This window comes from Saccopteryx leptura, chromosome 10 (assembly GCF_036850995.1).
Source record: "Saccopteryx leptura isolate mSacLep1 chromosome 10, mSacLep1_pri_phased_curated, whole genome shotgun sequence".
Lineage (NCBI taxonomy): Eukaryota > Metazoa > Chordata > Mammalia > Chiroptera > Emballonuridae > Saccopteryx > Saccopteryx leptura.
The window spans coordinates 15379101-15403428 of record NC_089512.1 but is presented as its reverse complement, the minus strand read 5'-3'; the positions used below and the strand labels follow the sequence as shown (position 1 = coordinate 15403428).

The following is a 24328-nucleotide window of genomic DNA, read 5'->3' as shown; positions in this document are numbered from 1 at the left end:
CCCCTCCCCCTGGTGCCTACACTGGCTGAGGATTTATTTCACACCACAGAAGTATTTTGCTTTTACCTATTCCTGAGAGCTAGAGCATGATGGGCTTAGAAGCGAAAACACAAAGTAGGTTTACAGTTGTGAGTACGTGAAACAAAGTTTATTCCTGTATTATTGTTTATTAAGTAATGTATTATTTTCCATATAAACAACTATAAACCTAGTTTTGCCCTACCCTGTATATAGAGCAACATACTCCCTCAACCATACTTTGAGATATTTAGTGCCGTGTAAAGATCAGCTCCGCCAGATGCCCTGATTGTGGTGAGTCTTATGGTTTCCCAGGACTATCATACTTGCCCAATGACTTACCAGAAAGGGCTCATGGAAGATTCTGTTCAGCTTATCTTCTCCTGGGAACCTGCATTTAATAGTGTCAGTGTGGACCTTTCCTTTCATAGCTCGATTTAAAGTTGCAATTCGGTTTCTGAAAACCTAAGAATATACTGCTTAAAGATACATACTGCAACAGAGATTGGCTTATTGTTCACCAAGCCATTTCCCTTCTTTGCCCACGGCTATGATATGTTTCACAGACTTCACTGCCATGACGTACAGCCAGACTGAGTTCTGGCCAACGGAATGTGGGCAAAAGGGATATATGCCGTGTCCAGGCTTGGCCACCAAACTTTCCTCACTCAGTCTACCACACTCCCTTCTTTTTGCCCTTAAGTCTGCCAGTGAAATGCAAAAAACTCAGTGAAAGTCTCTGAGGTCCCAAGAGACAGCCAGGTTACTGCAAGAAAGGGGCCTGAGTCCCTGGATGACTCTGTAGAACAAACTACTCCTCTGCCACTATTTCCAACTCATAGAAGACAGAGGTGTGAGTGATGGATTTTGTGTTAAACCACTGCAAGCTGGGGTTTGTTTGTTAAAGTACATTAGCTATCCTCACTGAAAGACACAAAAAGGTGGTAGAGCCATTTTCTGTTTCTCATAATTAAGCCACAAATAAGTTAGAAATACAGATAAGGAAAGTGGAATGGATTGCAAGGGTAGGGGCCAGGTGTGTCCCAAGAGTGATTAACATGTAAAACAGGATTGTCATTACCTGGAAGGGTACGGATACCAATAAAAAATATATATAGGAAACCTCTAGGATAAATGTATGTAATGTTCAATTTAATGTTTATTTTATTGATTTTAGAGAGAGAGAAAGGGAGAGAGACAGGAACATCAATCTGTTCCTGTATGTGCCCTGATCGGGGATCAAACCGGCAACCTCTGTGCTTTGGAACAATGCTCTAACCAACTGAGCTATCTGTCCAGGGCTAATGTTCAATTTCTTGACCCAAGTAGTGAGACCACAGATACTCATTTTATTATTTTTCCAAAAACTACATTTTGTTTTATATTTCTCTATATTTCACAAACCAATTATTTTTCTCAAAATAAATTAGGTAGGATAGACACTTGAAAAATCTGTTGGAGCACTTGGGGAAAATATGGTAACTACAAAACTAAGCAAAAAACAAAAAAAATCTGTTTACTCTCTGAAAAACTGAAAATTAAATAATCAAGGATACATTACCACCTGACCTATGGTGGCACAGCAGATAAAGTGTCGACCTGGAACACTGAGGTCACCAGTTTGAAACCCTGGGTTTGCCTGGTCAAGGCACATATGGGAGTTGATGCTTCCTGCTTCTCCTCCCCTTCTCTCTCTCTCTCTCCCCTCTCTAAAATGAATAAATAAAAAATAAATAAAGCTATATTTTGGCCCTGGCCAGTTGACTCAGTGATAGAGTGTTCACCTGGCATGTGGATGTCCTGGGTTCGATTCCTGGTCAGAGCAGACAGGAGAAGCGACCATCTGCTTCTCCACCTCTCCCCCTTCTCTCTCTCTCTCTCTTCTCCTCCCACAGCCATGGCTCAACTGGCTCGAGGGAGTTGGCATTGGGTGCTGAGGACGGCTCCATGGCTTCCACCTAAGGCGCTAAAAAATGACTCCAGTGCAACAGAGCAACAGCCCCAGATGGGCAGAGCATCGCCCCCAGTGGGCTTACAAGCTGGATCCCAGTTGGAGAGCATGTGGGAATCTGTTGTTTCTCTGGCTCCTCTCCTCTCACTAAAATTGAAAAAAAAAAAAGGATACACTATCTGGCTGAGCATTACACAATATTTACTTCATTATAATAAAAACACCAGCAAGTGATTAAATTGCTGCAGGGAGGGGAAGTGAAAGAAAATAAAAAAGAAATACAATATAACAATAAAAATCCCCAGCATTCCACCATCTGGAGATACTTTTAATTGTATGTATATTTTTAAACAAAAATGGGTTTGTAAAATATTTACTATTTTGTAACCAGTTATGACAGACTCTAAGGTGCCTCCCCCCTATTATTCCTCCTCCTGCTGTTCACACCTTTGTGTAAACACCTGCCCAAGAATGTGGGCCGGACTTGTGAACCACTTCTAACCAATAGAACATGATAAAGGTTATGAGATGTCATTCCCATGATTATGCCACATTACATAAGACAGCTAGCCAGCACACTTGCTCTAGATTCTCCTGATGACTTGATGAAGTGGTCATATGGGGAAACACCATGGGGCTAGGAACTTCAGGTTGCCTGTAAGAACTGAAAGCAGCCTTACAAGCGTGAAGAGTCCTAAAACCGCAAAGAAATTAATTCCACTAAAAACCTAAGTGAGCATGGAAGCAGATTTTCATCAGTCATATCTCCAAAGGAGAATTCAGACCTTAACTGCAGCCTCATGAGACTCTATACAGAGGACCCAACTCAGTCATGCTCAGACTCCTGCCCCAAAGAAACCCAAGGATGATAAATGTGTGCTGTCTTAAGCTGCTAAACTTACATAATTTTTTATACAACATAAAAAACAAATATAACAGCTTTTAAAACTTTCGATGAATGAATTTAGAAAAGTTGTAAGGATATGAAATCAGTTTCAAAAAAAATCAGATGCATTTCTATATACTAACACTGAATAATCCAAAAAGAAAATTAAAACAATTCCATATATGTACAACCGCATCAAAAAGAAAAAAATAGGAACAAACTTAGTCAAGGAGGTAAAAGACCTGTACACTGAAAACTACAAAACACAGCTGAAAGAACTTAAAGGAAACATAAGCAAATGAAGCCACCCTGTGTTCATGGATTAAAAGATTTAATATTGTTAAAATGGCAATACCACCCAAAGAAATCTATAGATTCAATGTAATCTCTATCATATCCTAATGACATTTTTTGCAAAAATAGAAAAACCATCCTAAAATTAAGATTCAGCCCTGGCTGGTTGGCTCAGTGGTACAGCATCAGCCCAGTGTGTGGATGTCCCAGGTTCGATTCCCAGTCAAAGCACAAAGGAGAAGCATCCATCTGTTTCTCCACCCCTCCCCCTCTTGCTTTTCTCTCTCTCTCTCTCTCTCTCTCTCTCTCTCTCTCTCTCTCTCCCCCTTCTGCAGCCATGACTTGATTGGAGTGAGTTGGTCTTGGGTGCTGAGGATGGCTCCATGGCCTTCATCTCAGGTGCTAAGAAGAGCTCAGTTGCTGAGCAACAGAGCAAAGCCCCAGCTGGGTAGAGCATCGCCCCCTAGTGAGCTTGCCAGGTGGATCCTGGTCAGGGCACATGCAGGAGTATGTCTCTGCCTTCCCCCCTCTCATTGAATAAAAAAATTAAATTAAATTAAAATTCATGAGAAATCGCAAGGGACCCCAAATAGACAAAACAATCTTGAAAAAAAAAATAAAATTGGAAGTATTACACTTCCTAATTTCAAAACTTACTAGAAAACCACAGTAAGCAAAACAGTATATATCTGGCATAAAGACATAAAGAACATAATAGAGAGCCCAGAAACAAACCCTGGCATATATGGTCAAATGATTTTCAACAATAGTGTCAAGATCTGCCTGACCAGGCGGTGGCGCAGTGGATAGAGCATCAGACTGGGATGTGGAGGACCCAGGTTCAAGACCCTGAGGTCACCAGCTTGAGCGTGGGCTCATCTGGTTTGAGCAAGGCTCACCAGCTAAAGCCCAAGGTCGCTGGCTTGAGCAAGGGGTCACTTGGTCTGCTGTAGCCCCCCAGTCAAGGCACATATGAGAAAGCAATCAATGAACAACTAAGGACTGCAACGAAGAATTGATGTTTCTCATCTCTCTCCCTTCCTGTCTGTCTGTCCCTATCTGTCTCTCTCTCTGACTCTCCCTGCCACAAAAAAATAAAATATATATATATAAAATAAAAATATTTTTTTTAAAAAGTGTCAAGACCAGTCAATGGGGAATGGCCAGTCTTTTTAATAAACGGTGCAGGAGAAACTGGATATCCACATGCAAAATAAAGCTAGACCCTTACCTTATAACATATACAAAAAGTAAGTCATAATGAATCAATAAATGTAAGCTAAAACTATAAAACTCTTAGGGAAAAAACACATGAAAAGCTTTATAATACTGGATTTGGTGATGATTTCTTGGCTATGACTCCAATGCACAGGCAACAAAAGAAAAGGTAGCTAAGTTGAATTTCATCAACATTAAAAACATTTGTGCCTGCCTCCTTGCCTCTCACTTGATAAAAAAAAAAAATTTTAAATGTGTGCGTAAGACACTATCAACAGTAAAAATGCAACCCACAAAATGGGAGAAGATACTTGCAAGTCCTAAAACTGATAAGGGATTGATATCCAGAATGTACAGAGAACCCCTAAAACTCAACAATAACAACAACAACAACAAATTTCAAAGATAACAACAACAAAAAATTTCAAAGATGCGCAAAGGACTTGAATAGCTATTTCTCCAAAGAAGATATACAAATTGCAAATAAGTATATGAAAAGATGCTCAATATCACTAATCATCAGGGAAATGCACATCAAAGCCACCATGAAGGCCTGATGTGTGGTGGCTCAGTGGATAAAGCGTGGACCTGGAATGCTGAGGTTGCAGGTTTGAAACCCTGGGCTTGCCTGGTCAAGGCACATATGGGAGTTGATGCATCCTACCCCCCCCCCCCCCGTCTCTCCTCTCTAAAATGAATAAATAAAATAAAACAAAAACCAAAGCCACAAGGAGAGACTGCCTCATGCTGATTAGAATGGCTATTAAAAAAAGAGGGAGAGAATAACAAGTGTACATTGCTGGTAAGACAGTAAAGTGGTACAGCTTTATGGAAAATGCTACGGCAATTCCTCAAAAAACTAAACACAGAATTGTTATATAATTCAACAATTCCACTTATGAGTAGACACCAAAATAAAATGAAATGAAATAAAATAAAATGAAATGAAAGCAGGAACTTAGTTAGACTTTTATACACTTGTGCTCCTAGCAACATTATTCACAGTAGCCAAAGGGTGAAAGCAAATTAAGTGTTTGTCAACACTTATGAAATAAACAAAATGTGGTATATACATACAATGGAATATTAATTCAGCCTTTAGGATCTTTTTTTTTTTTTTTTTTTTTTACAGAGACAGAGAGAGTCAGAGAGAGGGATAGACAGGGACAGACAGACAGGAACGGAGAGATGAGAAGCATCAATCATCAGTTTTTCGTTGCAACACCTTAGTTGTTCACTGATTGCTTTCTCATATGTGCCTTGACCGCAGGCCTTCAGCAGACCGAGTAACCCCTTGCCCGAGCCAGAGACCTTGGGTTCAAGCTGGTGAGCTTTTGCTCAAACCAGATGAGCCCGTGCTCAAGCTGGTGACCTCAGGGTCTCAAACCTGGGTCCTCTGCATCCCAGTCCGATGCTCTATCCACTGCGCCACCACCTGGTCAGGCAATTCAGCCTTTTAAAAGGAGTGAAATTCTCACATATGCTTTAACATGGATGAACCTTGAGGACGTGCTGTACGAAATAAGCCAGACACAAAAAGAAAAATACTATGTGATTCCATTTATATAAGGTGCCTAGAGTAGTCAGATTCATAGAGACAGAAAGCAAAATAGTGGTTACCAAGGGCTGTGGGGAATGAGGAGTCATTGTTTAATAGGTAAAGAGTTTCCATTTGTAAGATGAAAAATGTTCTCAAGACAGACGGTGGTAATGGTTGCACAACAGTGTGAATGTAGCTAACACCACTAAATTTTACACTTAAAATGGTTTAAGGGTAAATTCTGGCATGTTTATTTTATCACAATTTAAAAAAAAAACTCTGGATGGGGCGCGCTGGCTGGATAGCTCGGTGATTGGAGCATCGTCCTGATATGCAGAGGTGCCCGGTTCGACCCTCGGTCAGGACACATCCAGGACCAGATTGAGGTTTCTGTCTCCCTCTCTCCCCATCCTCTCTCTGAAAGCAATTAAGAAAAAACAACTTTGGATGGGTAGCAAAGGGTGAGCTTGGTAAAACAGGAGACAGCGACCATCTCATTTCCTTGACTGTCCACTTAAATATAGTAACAACCATTACGGGGAAGAAACATCTCTAAAACTGACTTTTTTTCTTTCTTTCATCTTCTAATCCTTGGATCACTTACTAAATATATATGTTTTTAAATATAGCAACAACATGTATATTTATTAACTGTACTGTTTGTTATAAATGATTTAAATCATTTAACACAAATAAATAAATATTTAAACATCTTAATCCTCTGCACACAGTATACTGTGCTCTCTTTAACTTAGAAAAAAGTCAAAAGATTGCTCCTAGGTGTTAAAATATTTCTACTTAGGAAAGGTGGGGGGACATTTAAAGAATAACAAAGTGATCAGAAATAAAAATTAAATTTGTTTCCTAAAGCAGTAGAGATACGTTATATCAAACCTAGTTAAAATTTTGGTGTTCATAACAAAGGAAAACTGATATACAGGGCTCAACGTGAAAAAAAATGGAAAAGGATGAATAATGATTCTTTAAAAAAGGTTTTAATAGCCTAACCTATGGTGGCGCAGTGGATAGAGCATCAACCTGGAACGCTGAGGTCACTGGTTCAAAACCCTGGGCTTGCCCGGTCAAGACACATATGAGAGCTGATGCTTCCTGCTCCTCCCCCCTTCTCTCTTTCTCTCTTTCTCTTTCTCTTTCTCTCTCTCTCTTCTCTGAAATAAATAAATAAAATCTTTAAAAAAAAAGGTTTTAGTATCCCACTTCCGAGAAAATAAAAACACCCCACATGCCCTGTACTCCAAGCTCTCCCTTCCCAACCTCGTTTCCTCTCTCACCTCTGCTCTGTTCTAACCTCAGTTTTTTTTGTTCTTTCTGCTTTTTTTGGAGGTGGGTGAGTGTGAAAGGCTGAAATGGGGTAGGGAGATATCAGGAATAAACCAGGTAACAGGAGAGGGGAAAAAATCGAGTTTATTTTTTTCTCCTCACACTGAACACTAAGTACAACTACATCATCATCACCACCACCACCACCATCATCATCATCACCATCATCATCAAATGCTAAAAATCCGAAGTTCTAAGGACAAGGGAAAAACTCAATTTCCTGGAGTCACAACCTAACCTAAAGCAAAAGAAAGGATGCAGGCTTTGCATCTGTAAATTAAGTCTATCTGTCAAATTCTTCAAACAACCTTGACTTCAATCCAGGCTACTGTTAAATATGGTGACATGAACCTTGATCCAAAGGGTGGAGCACTAAGCTCTTTTACAGTTTTCTAGTCTAAGAAGTGAGATCAGTTAAAGAACTTTACAATCATGACCTTCATTCACTAAGTACAGAAAACACCAAGTTTTTTATAAGAAAGCACACAGTACAGACAGCCCTACTGGGAGACAGCATCTGGTCATAACCAAGAGTTTCAAGAGATAACTACTGTACATGATACTGTAACAGTTCCATGGGAAAAAGAGAATGAGAATTTGGAAAGAAGCTAATTTCTCTGCATGATCTCAAAATAATCCTGCTAAACAGCACATCATTCTCAGTGTCCTTTTGAACCCAATGACAAGTGGGAAGGTCTCTGAATTAGACTATTTCGACCAGGGGCTTATGTCAGTAATAGTAATGTGACTGATTCTTTGCAAACACCCTCAGGACCAGAACATAATATCAATACCGGTTTAACCCTGTGCTCCTGCTTGTGCACATTTTTCTAAAATACTTTCCTCACTTGTTTTCCATAATCATGCTCTTTGCTTTCAACAGGAAGACAGAAAACTGGATCCTAGGATGTGCATGCTAAGCAGATCTTCACCCCAAAATGCCGCCTTAATCTTCGGAAGGCAAATGTCCTTTGCAGGCTCCTCCTCTGCGGCTGCCACTTCTCCTCAACCACAGGCCTTCCTGACTTGCAGCAGGGCCAGGACAGATTACAGTTATGTGGTAGGTTCTGTCAGGCAAGCTTGACAGGCCTCAAAATAGACCCTGGGCACCAGCCAGGGAAACTGCCACTCACAAGTTCCAACTTCATCACAACACGTTGCTCCCTTAGCATTCTCTTTTTCCTCTAGTTTCTCTCATGTTAAAAGGGCAAAGATTCCTGAACCTCCTTCTGGTCATGAGTGAGCAATATTTCATAGAAATAAAAAATTTTAAACCTTTATTTTGCTCACAACACTCTGCAGAATAAAGACTAAATCTGTATCTACCTCCTGCCTTGGGAAATTAACCCATCAATAGCACTGTGGTTTGCAAAAGGATTTTTGGGTCTCAAATTGCACAGAGCTTTATTTTATTATGAATAGACTAGCATGAGAAAGATAAAAGAAAAAGAGAAATGGGTTATTTATTTCCCTCATGACTTTAGTAATATAGTAGCAAACTTCAGCAGGGCAAGAAGTTAAACTATATACAATGTTTTTAATTTATATTGGTCATAAGGTCCTAAAACAACCAACCTCCTACAAAAGGTATTCATTTCACTATTACCAAATATAAATGAAGTGATTTGTCTATTACAGCAGGTCATTAAGCTACAATATTTTTACCCTTACCAGGATAATAAAACTTAACCACTTGTCACTCTAAAATGCTTTAAATTGCCTTATAAAACGCAGTTGCAGTATTTATTTTAAATGGAGAGGAGGATAAAGAACACAAGTAGTCGGCCCTTGCCTGGTGGCCCAGTGGATAAAGCATCGACCCGCACCAGAGATCTCAGGTTCCACCCCGGTCCAGGGACGTTAGAGAAACAATCCATGAGTACACAACTAAGTAAAATGAGCTGATGCTTCTCTATATCTTTCCCCCCCCCTTCCTATCTCTCTCTCTCTCAAATTCTCTCAAATCAATGTAGATTTAAAAAAAGAAGAATGCAAGCTCCTTTTTCTTTCCAGAAGGTTAAGAAAAAAGTTAAGCCCTGGCCAGGGGCACAATGTATAGAGCGTTGTCCCGGAGCGTCAAGGTCGCCCGCCAATCCTGAGGCCACAGGCTCAATCCCAAGGACACCAGCTTGAGCCCTGGTCAGGGCGTACATGAGGAGGGATCAATGGGTGGACAGCCAAGTGGAACAATGAGTTGACGTTTCACTTCTCTCTTTCTCTCTCTCCTCTCAAAAAATCAATGGAAATAAAAAAGAAAGAAAAAGTTAACTTCTACTTTTAAATAAAGCTCAATATAGGATAGAAATAAAATTTTAGATTTCACAACATAAATCCCAATCTTGCAGTCACACTTAAAGTGATTCAATATATCATCTTATGGATGACACACATACTTATGGATTAGTGTGCAAAGACTTATATATGTGAGTTATTCATTATAGGAACATTTGTAGAAAACTAAAAACAACCTAAAATACTTAGTAATAGGGAATGGTAAAATAAATTATGGGAAACAAATTATAGTTCATGAAAATGAGGCAGGATATCCAGTCTTTTTGAAAAATCAGACAGGAAAGGGGGGATGGAGGAGTTAGAAGAGGGTATATGTAAGGCAGATAAATGGTGATGGAACGACACGTGTTTGAGGTAGCAAACACACAATACAATATACAGGTGGAATTGTACACCCGACACCTATATAATCTTATTAGCCAATGTCAGCCCAATAAAATCAATAAAAAAGTAACAAAATCAGATGGACATATGTACTAATATAGAATGATCTCTAAGACATATCAAGGGTAAGAATGAAAGCTGTAGGACATTTTTCTTAAATATATATATATAAGTGGCTACATATGTAACAGAAAATTTGGATAGGATGGAGACGACAATACAGTGTACAAATGATGTGTTCTAGAAGTGTGCATCTGAAAACTGTATAATTTTGTTAACCAGTGTCACCCAATAAATTCGATAAAAGGGAAAAAAATAAAATTTAGAGAAGGAAACACAGGAAACCATTAACAGTGGTTGCTTGGATTAGGGTTTTGGGGAGTGAGAAAAGGCCAGAAGTTTGTTGTAGAAAGGAGACTTCCTTTTTACCATGTAATATTTTCTTTATAAATATATTATCAATTAAAGAAATTCTGCAAAAAATCTACTAAACCCATGAAGTGAGCATTCTCCTTCCATATATGCCATTTCTTGCCTCTTCTTAACCATTTCTACTCTTATCTGCTGCTGTCCCTATACCGCTAGACCAAAACAAAAGCATACATACTCAACAAATCTGTTTCTTCAAGAAAGACAATTCTCTTTGTCCCTCCACAAAAATAAAGAAATAACAGAACAAAGGAAAAAGTATAACATATGATAAAGCCAGTTTTTAGCCCATTGTATGATTCCTTTTAAGTCTGGCCCAATTTATTGTAGGCCAGAAACTTTTCAATGTGCAATGGGCAGTACACAAAAATAAATCATTTCCACAGGTGTCCCATCTATTATCTTAAAGGGGGAAATGTAGGAAACTCACAGGGTAAATTTGCTTCCGTTCTTTCTTCTTAAGTTTAAGAGTTCTGAATGATGGTCATAAAGTCTACCCGTTATTTGCAAACTGGACATGGTAGTATGTTTTCCTGGTTAAAAGACCATCTCTCCATTCAGATTCTCCAAAAAAGCAACTAACAAAAAGGAAAAGGCTACGAAAGGACCTCTATTTTGTGGGTGCAATGATCTTAGGTGAGAACAGAAAATTCATCTCCTCTGACGTGACCCTCAACATTAAGACAGGGAGACTTTTTCTCTCCATCATCAATTCTGTTCCTAAGAGCAGGGTAAACAATTCACAAAGAGCTTTGCGACAAACTGCTCCTCCCTCTCATTTCTAGTAAAGATCTGTTTTCATTTTTGTTTTTGAAAGAGAAAGACTCTACTTTGTCAACTCGATTCTCCCTATCACTTTCTTCTTTTTGAGATGCCTCAACTCTGACCTAAGAAGGCTTCTCTTGCATGTAACTCGGTCAAGACTCAGTGACGGTGGTGGTGGTGGTTTCCACAAGGGATTTTCCGAAAGAAAATCTCTGTTCACAGGGAACTGAAACTCTTATGTCACTACTGGCTGGACAAAAATCAAAAGCAGCATTAGAGAACACTGAATATAACAATCGATAACCTAGGAAACAAGATGCCAAAATTTTGTCAAAGAATTAAGGGAATTTGGTAAGCAAGACCAACCGGGTAAACTTACCATTACTTTATCACTGATAACTCAAGTTCTTTGTAAATAAAAATCAAGGTAAAATAAGCTGAATTTCAGAAAGAAGAAAAAGAAAACAGGCTAAGGAGTATCAAGAACACTGCGATTCAAAGTTATTTTGCTTAACAACATTTTATAAGCCAAAATGATCAAGTTACACTTCAGTATAAAAGTTATTTCTAGTTGAAAATGAATTCATTCCAATACTAAATCAGAACTTCAGTACACACTCTCTTCTTTAACAGAACTTAAACAAGAACTCAGCATACAGTCTCATTCCACATTTTTAAGGATTTGCAAAATGGGTAAGACCTTTCACTCACAAGACTACTTTGTATACTGCAGATTCTTTCAGTGAATTTTTCCCTACCTTAAGGATAGTAGCTGTCCTTTTTACTAATGTTTATTTTCCAGAGTTTTTCATTGATCTCCTCACATCGGGGAAAATATGGGCAAAAATCAAAACAATCCACTTGGGAACTAAAAAACAATTCTATACCCTAACATTCTGCAAAAGTTCCATTTTTATTTCCTTACCATACTGCATGACAGTTAATACCAGCAACAAAATGAACAAAGTGTAATACTTCTATAAAATGAGTGAAAGTATCTAATAAAACAGGCAGTAACAAACTTCTAGCTTTCCTCTACTCCAATTTTAAGATCTGTATCAATGATTCACAAAGTAGTGACTTAACTTCCTAAATGAATCACACTTTCCAAAATTCTTATTCTACATCAGTACAATACTAGGTCATCATCTCTCTATTTGTTAAACAGAACATGATGTTGCTAAAACAGGGTTAATTCTCCAAGACTTTCAAACCACAGCAAACCTCAAGTCCCTGCCAACCAACTCTTATCTGCAACACTCTGCATTCTCCAAAAACAGATTTATCCCCAAAATAAAATGTTATCTTGAAAAAATGTTATTTTAAACATTAAGAACACAGCAAACCATCCCCCGCTCTACATTTCTGATGCTGTTACTGTCTACATTCTCTTCCTATTGAGATGATGATGATAATAATAATAATAATAATAAATAATAATAATAATGGCCACTCCGTTATCCTCACATATATCTTTTAGTCAATCAATCTACTCTACAGTTGTTATTTTTTTCTGTTTATGGCAGAAATGCTGAGTCATAAAATGGAAACTCAAAGAAAATGAGTTACACATTGGTTCAAGTTTAGGATAAAATATTTCCCTCGCCACATCTCAGCAGCCTGATACATGTTTCTCCCACGGTGAAACAAGTAGAGCAACCACCTGAACTCCCACCCCCCATCCCCCGTAAGAAAGAAAGAGAGGTGGGTTTGGGTCCCCCTGCTTCCTAGTGGATATCCACAGGCAAGAGAAGCAGGCCCGACTGGACCGTGTAACTTAACAATCTGGGTGTGAACAGCACCCCTTATTAGTCAAGCACCATGCCTGACACTCCTAGCCAGCGCCTGTTTTACCCGCGCAGCAGTTCGGGTCAAGGAGGAAGGGGGGGGAAAGGCCATAAAAAAAGCTACGCCCTCCACCGGCCTGACACCTTTCCGTGGGGTGGCTGCCTGGGGACAGAACCGGGAGTCCCGCGCCCGGGGAGGAGGAGCAGGCGCACGAGCACCGCGGCAGAGGGACAGCAGCCCAGTGTGATTTCTCCTACAATGGGAGTAACACCTTCCCCCGCGCGGACCGCGGTGCGCGTTAGAAATCAGGCGTGACGCGGGGGACTGGGCAGGCTGCGGTGACCGCCACCCCGGAGCCCGCGGGGGACGCGGCCGGCGCCAGGCCAGCCCGGCCCCCAGCAGGGGTCAGCGGCGGCGCGGACCCGGGGCTGCAGAGGCCGGGAAGGGGCCCCTGTCCCTGCTGGGCCCCCGGCGGCGGGAAGAGCAGCCCTCACCTGGCTCTGGGCGCGGGCTGCGGCTGCGGCTGCGGCTGCGGCTGCGGCGCCGCCCGGGAAGGGCCGGAGCGCGGCTCCCCCGCCGGGAGCCGGCCGGGGCGAAGAGCGGGGAGCAGAGAGAGAGGGGGGCGCGGAGGGCGAACTCGGTCCCAGGTCCCCGGCCGAGCGGGCCGGGCTGGACGCGGCAGCAGCTCCAGGCGCCGGCGGCCGGTCTGCCAGTCACGCCGGTGTCCCCCTCGACGCTGCGGCTCAGACAGCGGGAACCGGCCCCCGGGAGGAGCCGCAGCCCGAGCGGCGGGCGGAGGAGGCGAGAGAGGGGCGGGGCCACAGGGTCGGCGACCCGCTCACCCGGAAGTAGTTGTGGCCGCGGCGGCGCGCGCGGCGGGACGGGCTTGAACCCCGCCGGGCGGAGTGTGTGTACCCGACTCTCGCGGGGCGAGCTGCGCGCCACGGAGGCGGCGATGCTCCTGCTACCTTGCACCGCCACGGCGAGCTGCCGGGGCCGCGCGGGAGGGAGGGTGGCGGGGGGCGACCGCCGGTGGGGTGCAGGCTCCTCCGGGGCCGTGGTGCCCGACCAGCCCCTATGCCCCCAGGCCCCGGGCTGGGAAAGCGAGGTGGTTGGTACGTGTGCCTGTTCAAGGCTGCACCTGCCCTGGCCTAGTGGGCTTGGGTAAGTGGGCCGGGGTGGCACTTCCGACTGTAGGAAACCAGGGTGAGTGGGTGTGGTTGAAACGCTAAAAGCCTTATTTTCCAAATGAAAACGAGTGATTTTAAAAAATTACTACCCGGGAAGAATGCTACGGGCGGAGCGTAGATTGGGGGGTGGATATAGAGTCCATGACATACCTAATAGACACAGACCTGTCATTCATTCCAGAAGAGGCTCTCGGTTCAATGCACTGGAGAAAGACCAGGATCCTGTTCCTTGTGTAGTAGAGGATTTAAGCAAGCAAACAGGGTAATGACAGATTGCATAAACTCTGCGGGAAATACACAACAGTGATGTGAGAGATTCTATTCTCTGGCAGGGTAGGGTGGCTAGAGAAGACCAGGGAAGTGACCTTGAGCAGCCTCCTGAGAAAAAGGCACGAAACACGCTTAGACACAACTTTTCATTACTGTAGGTTCCAGTACCCTCTGGATGAGCCCACAGATTCCGTGTTAAGAACCTGTCGCTAAAACCTTCTAAGGGCAGTGTCTGTGATTCTGCAATTTCAGGAGGCTTGCTGGCCCTTTTAGAGTTCATGGGGGCAGGGCTACGGCATTAATAGGGGAGGTTCAAGGCATGAATTAAGGAACTTGGCTCTCTAGTGAGACGTCAACAGATGCCTCACTGCATCATACCACCAGCCTTGAAAGACAATTTCTTTAACCTTTCACTGTTTCTTTCCATGTCACCATATTATTTTTCTCAGACCCATGAGTAAAATGCCTTTCACCTGGGATCAAGAGGAGCTTAATCTTCCCAAAAGAGCATACTGTTTTATGATCTGAATAAAAGACTAGTGACATATTTTGCTAAATCAGTTAAAGACAAAAGGCCAATTTCCAGGAGTACCTGTTGCATTATTACCTGAATAATACCAATAAACTCAATGATGGTTATTAAATATTAGTTTATATAACTGCATAATTAGTGGAAAGATTGTTTGGATAATATTTGAATGAGATTATCTTGCCCTTTTTATTTTACTCTTTACTTGTTTTGGCTCAGACCAAACAAACAGAAATATTAAAAATATATGTATATATTTTATTGTGTCTTCTGGGAAAACTGGGAGGGAGCTTGCCCGTGTTGAGTACCTGTGATTTGCCTATCATTAGCACTTAAATATATTATCCCTTTAAGTACTAGGACCAACCTTCAGAGATGAGGATTACTGTACCCATTTTAGTAACAAAGACATTGATTCAGAACAATTGTGACTTGACTAAGGTAACAAAACCAGTATTTGGAAGAGCTAAAATTTGCACTCAGGTCTTTCTGGCCCTAATTCCCTTCGCACCATGTTGCTAGACTTTAATACTTATTTAAGAGGGCAATGTAAGTCAAGTGTGCAACCAGCAGATTTCTATGTTGCTTTTAGAATTTTATTATGAAAATATACTTTTATGTAGAGTGTAAATGAGGCAATTTTGGAACTTCTCTGTGTTTTACTTCTCCCTGTATAGGATGCTTGCCATCTATTTGGCACCATAAAACTCTCCACTTGTGCCCTGGCCAGGGGTGCAGGGGATAGAGCATCATCTCGGAGCTCCGAGGTTGCTGGTTCAATCACCAGCTTGACCCTGAGGTCTCTGGTTTTCCTGTTCAGGCACGTAGGAAAAGCAATCAATGGGTGCACAATTAAGTGAAATGAGTTGATGCTTCTCTCTCTTCTCTCTCAAAAAACCAAACCAAAACAAACAAAAGACCTACTCCACTTGTTTTAAGAATTCTTACTGTCATGTGTCTTTTGAACGCTCCCAGGAATGTTATAAAGTATGATGCTAACATTTTGTCATTGCAAGGGTGTTCTGACTAAATGCATCACTATGAATTATTTCACAAGCAGTCTTTCCCTGCAAATTTAGTGATCTTGCTGTCAAAAATATGTGTTCCCATATCTTTCTGTTTTCTTAATTTACTGATTTTTTTTTCTTTAGAGAGACAGGAAGGGAGTGAAAGAGAGAGACAGCAACATCAATCTGTTCCTATATGTGCCCTGACTGGGGAAGTAACTGGCAATCTCTGCGCTTGGAGATGACACTGTAACCAACCGGGCTCTCCTGCCAGAGCACATTCCCATCCTTTTTTTTTTTCTTTTTTGTATTTTTTCAAAGTTAGAAGCGGGGAAGGCAGTCAGACTCCTGCATACGCAGACTGGGATCCACCTGGGATGCCCACCAGGGGGCGTTGCTCTGCTTTGGCCAGAGCCATTCTAGCACCTGAGTTGTAGGCCATGGAGCCATCCTCAGCACTCAGGCCAACTTTGCTCCAGTGGAGCCTTGGCTGCAGGAGGGGAAGAAAGAGATAGAAAGGAGAGGGGGAAGGGTGGAGAAGCAGATGGGCACTTCTCCTGTGTATCCTGGTCAGAAATCGAACCCAGGACTTCCACACGCAGGGCCGATGCTCTACCGCTGAGCCAACCGGCCAGAGCCTGTTCCCATATCTTGATGGGATATTCTGACATGTGAATGCCCCCAGGTCTGTGCGGGCTGGCTGTTTTGAGGAAAAACTGATAGATGAAGGAAATCTTGTGTTTATACAGTTTTGAGGAATGAGGTAGTAGGATTTGTACATTTTTGTTCCTTTCGTATCAGATCCCCCACATTTTTCTTTGATGACATCAGGACACAAAAATTTTCCCTTCTCAAGAGCAAACACTCATTTTTGTGATTTTCACAAAATTGAGTTGTCTTTTGCAAACATAAAACTATGTCTCACTCTATACATATTTCTGAAAAACACTATTAGTTCACACATTAAAAATTGCCGCTTTTCTTTGCCTAACCCTTCGTGGTGCAGTGGATGGGGCATCAGTCTGAAATGCTGAGGTTGCTGGTTCAAAACCCGGGTCTTGCCTGGTCAAGGCCCGTAAGGAGTTGATGCTTCCTGCTCCTCCCATCCCTTGTCTCTCTCTGTCTTTCTCTCCCTCCTCTCACTCTAAAAGTGAATAAATAAAATCTAAAAAAAAAAAAAATTGCCACTTCTCAGAGCCTAGTATTTGTATTTGTAAAGTGTGTGTATTGTGTGTTTGTGTGTGTTGGATGCATTTTGTAAATTTCGGTTAACCCCTTATAGATCTTGGAAACCTAGCATATTTGGAAACCTGTGTATATTTGTTTTAAATATAACAAATATTTCTAAAAATCCTTTTTTATCTAGATGTACTACTTTTTCTTGCTGTCTTCTTTTTTCTTTTACTTTTGAGTTGGAAATAACTATAGACTCACAAGAAGTTGCGAAAATAGTAGAGGACCCTTCATCCAGTTTCCCCCATTGGTAGCCTCCTGTGTAGCTATAGTAATACATTTTTACAACCAGGAAATTGACATCTGGCTATCTTCTTTAGATTTTTAATTTTTTTGTTTCATTATATGAAAAAAAATTACCACTTTGTCACAATTCATTTCTGTCTTATTTGAATTGGCTCAATTCCCTTCCCAAAATAGCCAATGACAAAGTCACTCAGCTTGCCATGGTGCTCATCTGGAATTACAAGTTCACTAAAAAATTATGTGGGTCAAGACACTTAAATTTCATTTGGAAGATTTCTGCTCTTTTATATACATATTTTTGCTTATACTGCTCTGTGTCATCCTGCCCTGATAAATCCATAAATCTGGAGCACCTGTGTATATGTGTGTTTTACACAGCCTCTGACCAGCGAAATGTTTTCAAAGAGATTGCTGTTAAAGTAAAAGGAAAAACAATGTAGAGCCACTCATGACTGGGGGGAAAAAATATCTCTAAACATCTAACTAGCCAAATGAGAGCATCATAGTCTGTTGATTCAGAAGCCAGATCTTAATTTTGGCTAATTCTGGCTCTCCATGGCCTCTCCTATCCAGAGCAGCTCACCATTTACTCCACCAGACAGTATTCAAAGCAAAGCAAAGATGTTAAACTTACTTTCTTCCGTCTTAGTGGTGAAGAAGGGTTAACGAGAGGGGAGAATTTGGCATTTCGTGTAGGCATTAATTATGTATGAATGCCCAATCACAGATAATCAAGTGATGGCTCTTTGGTGTTATATGATCATTATAAATGAGTAATCAAACATTCTTCATTTTAAGGCTCATTTAGCACACTTACCTGCTGTGTACCAGGCATCCCATTAGACAAAACACAGGGATACAACAAGATCTGTTTTTAAAATGAGTGTTAAGTTCTTACTATGTGCCAGACACTTCCTAGATGCTAGGGATCTAATGGGAAGTAAAAAATCTTTAAAAAGCTATGTTTCCTTCTCATAAACCTTGCTGTCTGATAACAGAGACAAATTATCACCAAATAACTTTAGAATCCTAGTCGATATTACTAAGGGTAGGTATGTGGTACACGAGAGCATTGAAGTGGAACTCAACCCAATCTGGGTGTCAGAAATGACTTCTAGCAAGAGGTGCTTTGGGCCAAGATTTAAAACTGCCTCAGAATAAACTCAATGTAGAAGTAGGGAAAGAGCAAGGAAGAATGAATGTAAAAACCTCATGGAACCAGCAGAGTTCAGAGACTAAGGTGACCAATCGTTCTCTTTTACGGAGGATAGTCCTTCTTTTGTAAGTTCCATCCTCCCTCAAAAAGTGCCCTCATACATGTCTTTTTCTTCTTTTTTTTTTTTTTTTACACACAGAAAGGGATAGATAGGGACAGACAGACAGGAATGGAGAGAGATGAGAAGCATCAATCATCAGTTTTTCATTGCAACACCTTAGTTGTTCATTGATTACTTTCTCATATGTGCAGACCGAGTAACCCCTTGCTCGAGCCAGCGACCTTGGGTCCAAGCTGGTGAGTTTTGCTCAAACCAGATGAGCCCATGCTCAAGCTGGCAACCTCGGGGTCTTGAACCTGGGTCCTCCACATCCCAGTCCGACACTCTATCCACTGCGCCACTGCCTGGTCAGGCTACATGTCCTTTTTTTGATATTGGAAGACTAATCTGTAAATGTCTATATTCAATCAATGCAGAGTTGATCCATTGCATGTGATGTGACATATTTGTATTTGACATGACAATTCGTCAAGGATCAGTACAGTGCAGAGACACATGATTATGAGATGCATGCACTCCACATGGGAGACCTTGAGAGAGCGCACGATGTACCAAGTGCGCAAATGGCTTTGTGTCCTTCTTACTGAAATACGACATGGCACATATGACATTATAGACTCACATTATTTCTTAGTGAATATTCAATCAGACAGGTAAGCACAATTCACATTTTATTAATTCATTATCTATTTAATAATTTCAAAATACGTATAATTTTATTTACAAGTATTTCCCAACATTTGAGTTTTAAAGTGAAAATCTAACCTCAAACCATATCTATTAATAACGCATTTCAATTAAATAGTTGCATAAAACAGACATTTTTTAATTAGAAAATGATAAATTCACCTGAATATCACTCCAAATTAGTGGTTTTGTTTGATATTTAGTTTTAATAAATGAGTACTTTTTTCTTACAATTATTAAAAATTAATAGGCATATAAGCATAATTGCAATATAAAATATTACAAATGTTTTTATTATGCATTTATCATATTATAGTGTATTATTGTTGCAATGAATAAAATGTTTCTTTTATTTACGATATTGTTTTCTTCAATTTATTTTTGTCCTCCTTTTCATTGTAAAAAAGTTGGTCACCTTACAGAGACAGAAAAGAAATGTGAGATGAGTCTTGAGAATTAAGTCATGGCCCACCATGTGGGGTCTTAACAGGATTGGTAAGGATTCTTATCTGTGGAAAGCAATGCAAACTAATTGAGTTTTTAGTGATAGCAATATGATCAGATTTGTGTTTTCAAAAGATCATTTTGGCTTCAGGTGAAGAATTTAAATATGCTCTCTCTCCCTCCCCCCCTCTAAAAAAATCAATAAATATTTTTTTAAAAAGGATTTAAATATGTCCTGCATGCCCACTATGGGCCAAGTACTAGTCTGTGCACTGAGTACACAGCCGTGGACAAAGTAGACAGTCCCTATTTTTTTAGTATCTTACAGACAATACACAAATAGAACAGATGATGAATGAGAAGTGCTACAAAGAACCTGGGAAAGAATAAAAGGATAGGGTGGTGATGCTATTTGACTAGCTTGAACCTTACAAAGTTACTGATCTTTTTACATCATTTTTTTTATAAATAAATTTTTATTTTAATGGGGTGACATCAATAAATCAGGGTACATACATTCAAAGAAAACATTTCCAGGTTATCTTGTCATTTAGTTCTGTTGCATACCCATCACCCGAAGAGAGATCGTCCTCCACCACCCTCCATCCAGTTCTCTCTGTACCCCTCCCCCTCCCCCTCTCCCTCCTTCCCTCCCCCCACCCCCCGTAACCACCACACACACTCCTGTCCATGCCTCTTAGTCTCGCTTTTATGTCCCACCAATGTATGGAATCCTGCAGTTTCTGTTTTTTTCTGATTCGCTTATTTCACCCCGCACAATGCTACCAAGACTCCACCATTCTGCTGTAAGTGATCCGATGTCATCATTTCTCCTAGCTGAATAGTATACCATGGTGTATATGTGCCCTATCTTCTTCATCCAGTCCTCTATTTTTTTTTACAGTGATTAAAAGCCTTTAAGCAAACTCTTGGCTAATACAGCAAGAATCCATAAAAGAGTAGTGTCCTTAACATGTTCACCAAGTCCAAGTTGGCCCCATCACCATGCCAAAACCCAGAAAAAAGCAACCCAACCACAGTTCAGTCTGTTAGGAGCTGTCACAGGGAGCAGGAGTCCAGGAAAGTTCCCCACAGGAAAAGTCCGCATGGTACTGGAATTGTTGTCACCATTCTATACTTTGCAGCTCATGTCCAAGTCCCAATGACCGCTTCTTCTAGCTGGTAATGATTCAGGTAGACTGGAAAAAGCCATTTGCAGCATGCGTGGATATGGAGCTTCTGTTCTCCTCTGCCTGGAGAGTTGAGACCAGGGTGCTTTTCCCTGGAGCTCTGTGACTGTGGCCTGGTAAAGAGAACCTTGGGATACACTAAGCTGGATGGCAAAGGTAAATTCATAATACAAGTTGGCAAAAGGAGGAAAGAGAGCTCTAAATTAGGAGTAGGTCCCAGCCTGAAATATGAGTGGGGCATTGAGGTAGGAGGGATAAAGGAAACACTATATATTAAGCAAAGCAGCAGAAAATAGGACTATCAACACCCACAACAGAGATCTTTTTGAGGGAAGAATAAAAAACCTGACTATTCAGGCAAAACATAGTTAAGTGGCCCTTGTGCAAATGAGATCAGTTTACCTGCTTCTTGGAAGAAATACCCTAGGCTCGTCCACAGTGTTGTAGATGGGGCCGACGGCCCTGGGCACCTTCAGCCTTCAGTGGCAAACCCCAGCTTTCTGGGAAAGGTTAGGTCATAGGTGGCTGGAGCAGGGCTGGAAGAGACTGAACCCTCCCTTAGAGAGCGAGGGGGAAGCCCACCTTCCAGTGTCCCTGTTTCCTCACAGCAGAGGCGTGTAAGCCTGGCAGGCTTTAGCTCAATGACCTTCCTTTCCACTATTGAAGCAGGACCCAGATGGCATCCTATGAGACCCCTGTGGGGCGTTGGAGCCTTTAAGGGTGTATCCTAAAAGCTGGTAGTTCCCCTGATCTCTATTGGGCTTTTTCTGCCTCTAGGTATCTTAAAAGCCATTCTCAGAAGATCTCGCTGAGGGGTTTGAGGATCCCCATCCACCTACATAAATCTTTTCCATATATCTGGAGCTATTTGGAAAAAGACAAAACAGTGTTATTAGCTAGATCTAATAAAGAAGGTAGTAGTTTGCAGGCGAAAAAGATTTGGTGTCTCCTGTTCATCAGCATTCAAAAGAAATGTAAATTTTTTTTTAAGTAAAAAGCATGATATGGTAGACCCATTGGAGTTATTGGCCTGGTGTGCAGGATTCCTGGGTTCGATTCCTGGCCAGAGCATACAGGAGAAGCGCCCATCTACCTCTCCACCCCTCCCCCTCTCCTTCCTCTTCGTCTCTCTCCTCCTGCCCGCAGCCAAGGCTCCACCAGAGCAAAGCCACCCCGGGCACTAAGGATGGCCCCATGGCCTCTGCCCCAGTCGCTAGAATGGCTTCAGTTGTAACAGAGCAACACCCCAGATGGGCAGAGCATTCCCCCCTGGTAGGCATGCCAGGTGGATCCCAGTCAGGCTCATGCAGGAGTCTGTCTGACTGCCTCCCCATCTCCATCCTCAGAAAAATACAAAAAATAAATAAAGAAAAAATACTACAAAAAAAGGGGGGGGGGTATTCCCTTGTGCTAAAGCTCCAGGGAGCATGGAGTGAGCTTGAGTTACATCATTTTTTTTAACCTCCGAATGACATTAGGTTCATGTGGGTAAATCTGGTTGGATGACATTAGAGTCACATTGTTCAGCTTAATACTTGGAAGAGTCAGAGAAGACTTCTGAGGAGCTGACCTAAAGAAAGCAAGGGTAAGTCGTGCCAATAGCTGGGAGAAGAGCATCCCAAACAAAGGAACAGCAAGTGCAAAAGCCCTAAAGCAGAGGTCCCCAAACTTTTTACACAGGGGGCCAGTTCACTGTCCCTCAGACCGTTGGAGGGCCGCCACATACAGTGCTCCTCTCACTGACCACCAATGAAAGAGGTGCCCCTTCTGGGAGTGCGGCGGGGGGCCGGATAAATGGCCTCAGGGGGCCACATGCGGCCCGTGGGCCATAGTTTGGGGACACCTGCCCTAAAGGATGGGGTAGGCCATGTGAGCAGCAAGGAGGCCAGTGTGACTGAAGAGCAATGAACAAGAGGGAAGAATGGTAGTAGGGACAAGATTGGACTCATACTGTAGACCATGGTAAGAAATTGGCTTTTTGCCTCACCAGGCGGTGGCACAGTGGATAGAGCGTCAGACTGGGATGCGGAAGGACCCAAGTTCGAGACCCTGAGGTCACCAGCTTGAGCGCGGGCTCATCTGGCTTGAGCAAAAAGCTCACCAGCTTGGACCCAAGGTCGCTGGCTCCAGCAAGGGGTTACTCGGTCTGCTGAAGGCCCGTGGTCAAGGCACATGTGAGAAAGCAATCAATGAACAACTAAGGTGTCACAACGAAAAACTGATGATTGATGCTTCTCATCTCTCTCTGTTCCTGTCTGTCTGTCCCTGTCTATCCCTCTCTCTGACTCTCTCTCTGTCCCTGTAAAAAAAAAAAAAGAAAGAAATTGGCTTTTCCTCTTTGAATGAGGTAAGCGAGTGGAGATTTCTAAGCAAAGGAGCTGCACCATGTCACTTTTTCAAGAACTGTTATGTTAATGATAGAATCTAGGTGCTGGGTATACAGAAGGATCATTAAAATTCTTTCAATGTGGCTGTCTGAAATATTTCCAAATGAAATAACTGTTTTAGCTGCTGTATTGTGAAGAGACCTTGGGGGGGGGGGAGGAGGAAGGGTGAGATCAAGAAGACCAGTTAGGCTATTGCAGTAATTCAGGTGACAATGGAGGTAGTAAGTGATTTGATTCTGAAGATAGAGCCAGTAGGATTTGCTTGCGAAGTGGACTTGAGATGTGAGAAAAATAAAAATAAAAGATGGCAAGTTAGGTTTTAGACCTGAGCAACTGAAAGGATGGGTTCTCATCTACTAAAAGGCAGTCTAGGTCAAGCAGGTTTGGAGGAAAAGTCTTTTTGGACGAGGCTTGAAATAACTTGTTGGACATCTAAATAGAGATATTAAAGATGCAATTAATTATAAAAGTCAGTAATTCAGAGGAAATATCCAGGTGGAAATACAATTATATGAATCCAAATAAAGAATTTAAGTGCCCATACCTGGAAAATCAAATGGAAATCCTCAGAGTTTAGCTATTTTTCTAGATTGGCTTTGTTTGTAGGTAGTTATGAGTAAACTTTATATTGCCTTTCAGAATATTTGCATTACTGTCTGTAATTCATTTGTATTCTAAAGAGTCAATTTTTTTTTAATGTTGGGGCTTCCCAAGCAGATTATACATTTCTTAAGAAAAGATCTTACAATGCCATATGCCTAGAAGACATTTTGTAATGCTCATATAATAACCTAGTCTAATGTAAAGTTTTTTCATTTCTTTTGTGTTATAAAGCATCAATTTTCTTATACATTTTTAATTTAGACACTTCTAGCTGTTCTATGAAAATAACAATAGAGTTAGAATCTTGCCACTCATACCCATTTGAGGTCAAACAAGAGATCTTCTTATCAAAGAAAAAG

At 41.5% G+C, this 24328-nt stretch overlaps 1 protein-coding gene across 16 annotated transcripts in view; it reads right to left on the bottom strand.

Moving 5' to 3' along the window:
- LRRFIP2 (LRR binding FLII interacting protein 2) overlaps nt 1-13690 on the bottom strand; it is a 109239-nt gene extending 95549 nt beyond the window's left edge. For 6 of the 16 annotated variants that reach the window (XM_066350368.1, XM_066350374.1, XM_066350371.1 and 3 more), the window contains exon 1: nt 13401-13690. The gene's annotated coding sequence lies outside the window, so the exon portion shown is untranslated. The remainder of the gene's footprint in view (nt 1-13400) is intronic. The other 10 variants (XM_066350376.1, XM_066350375.1, XM_066350377.1 and 7 more) reach the window with 7 other exon arrangements.
- Between the last annotated feature and the right edge of the window lie 10638 nt (nt 13691-24328).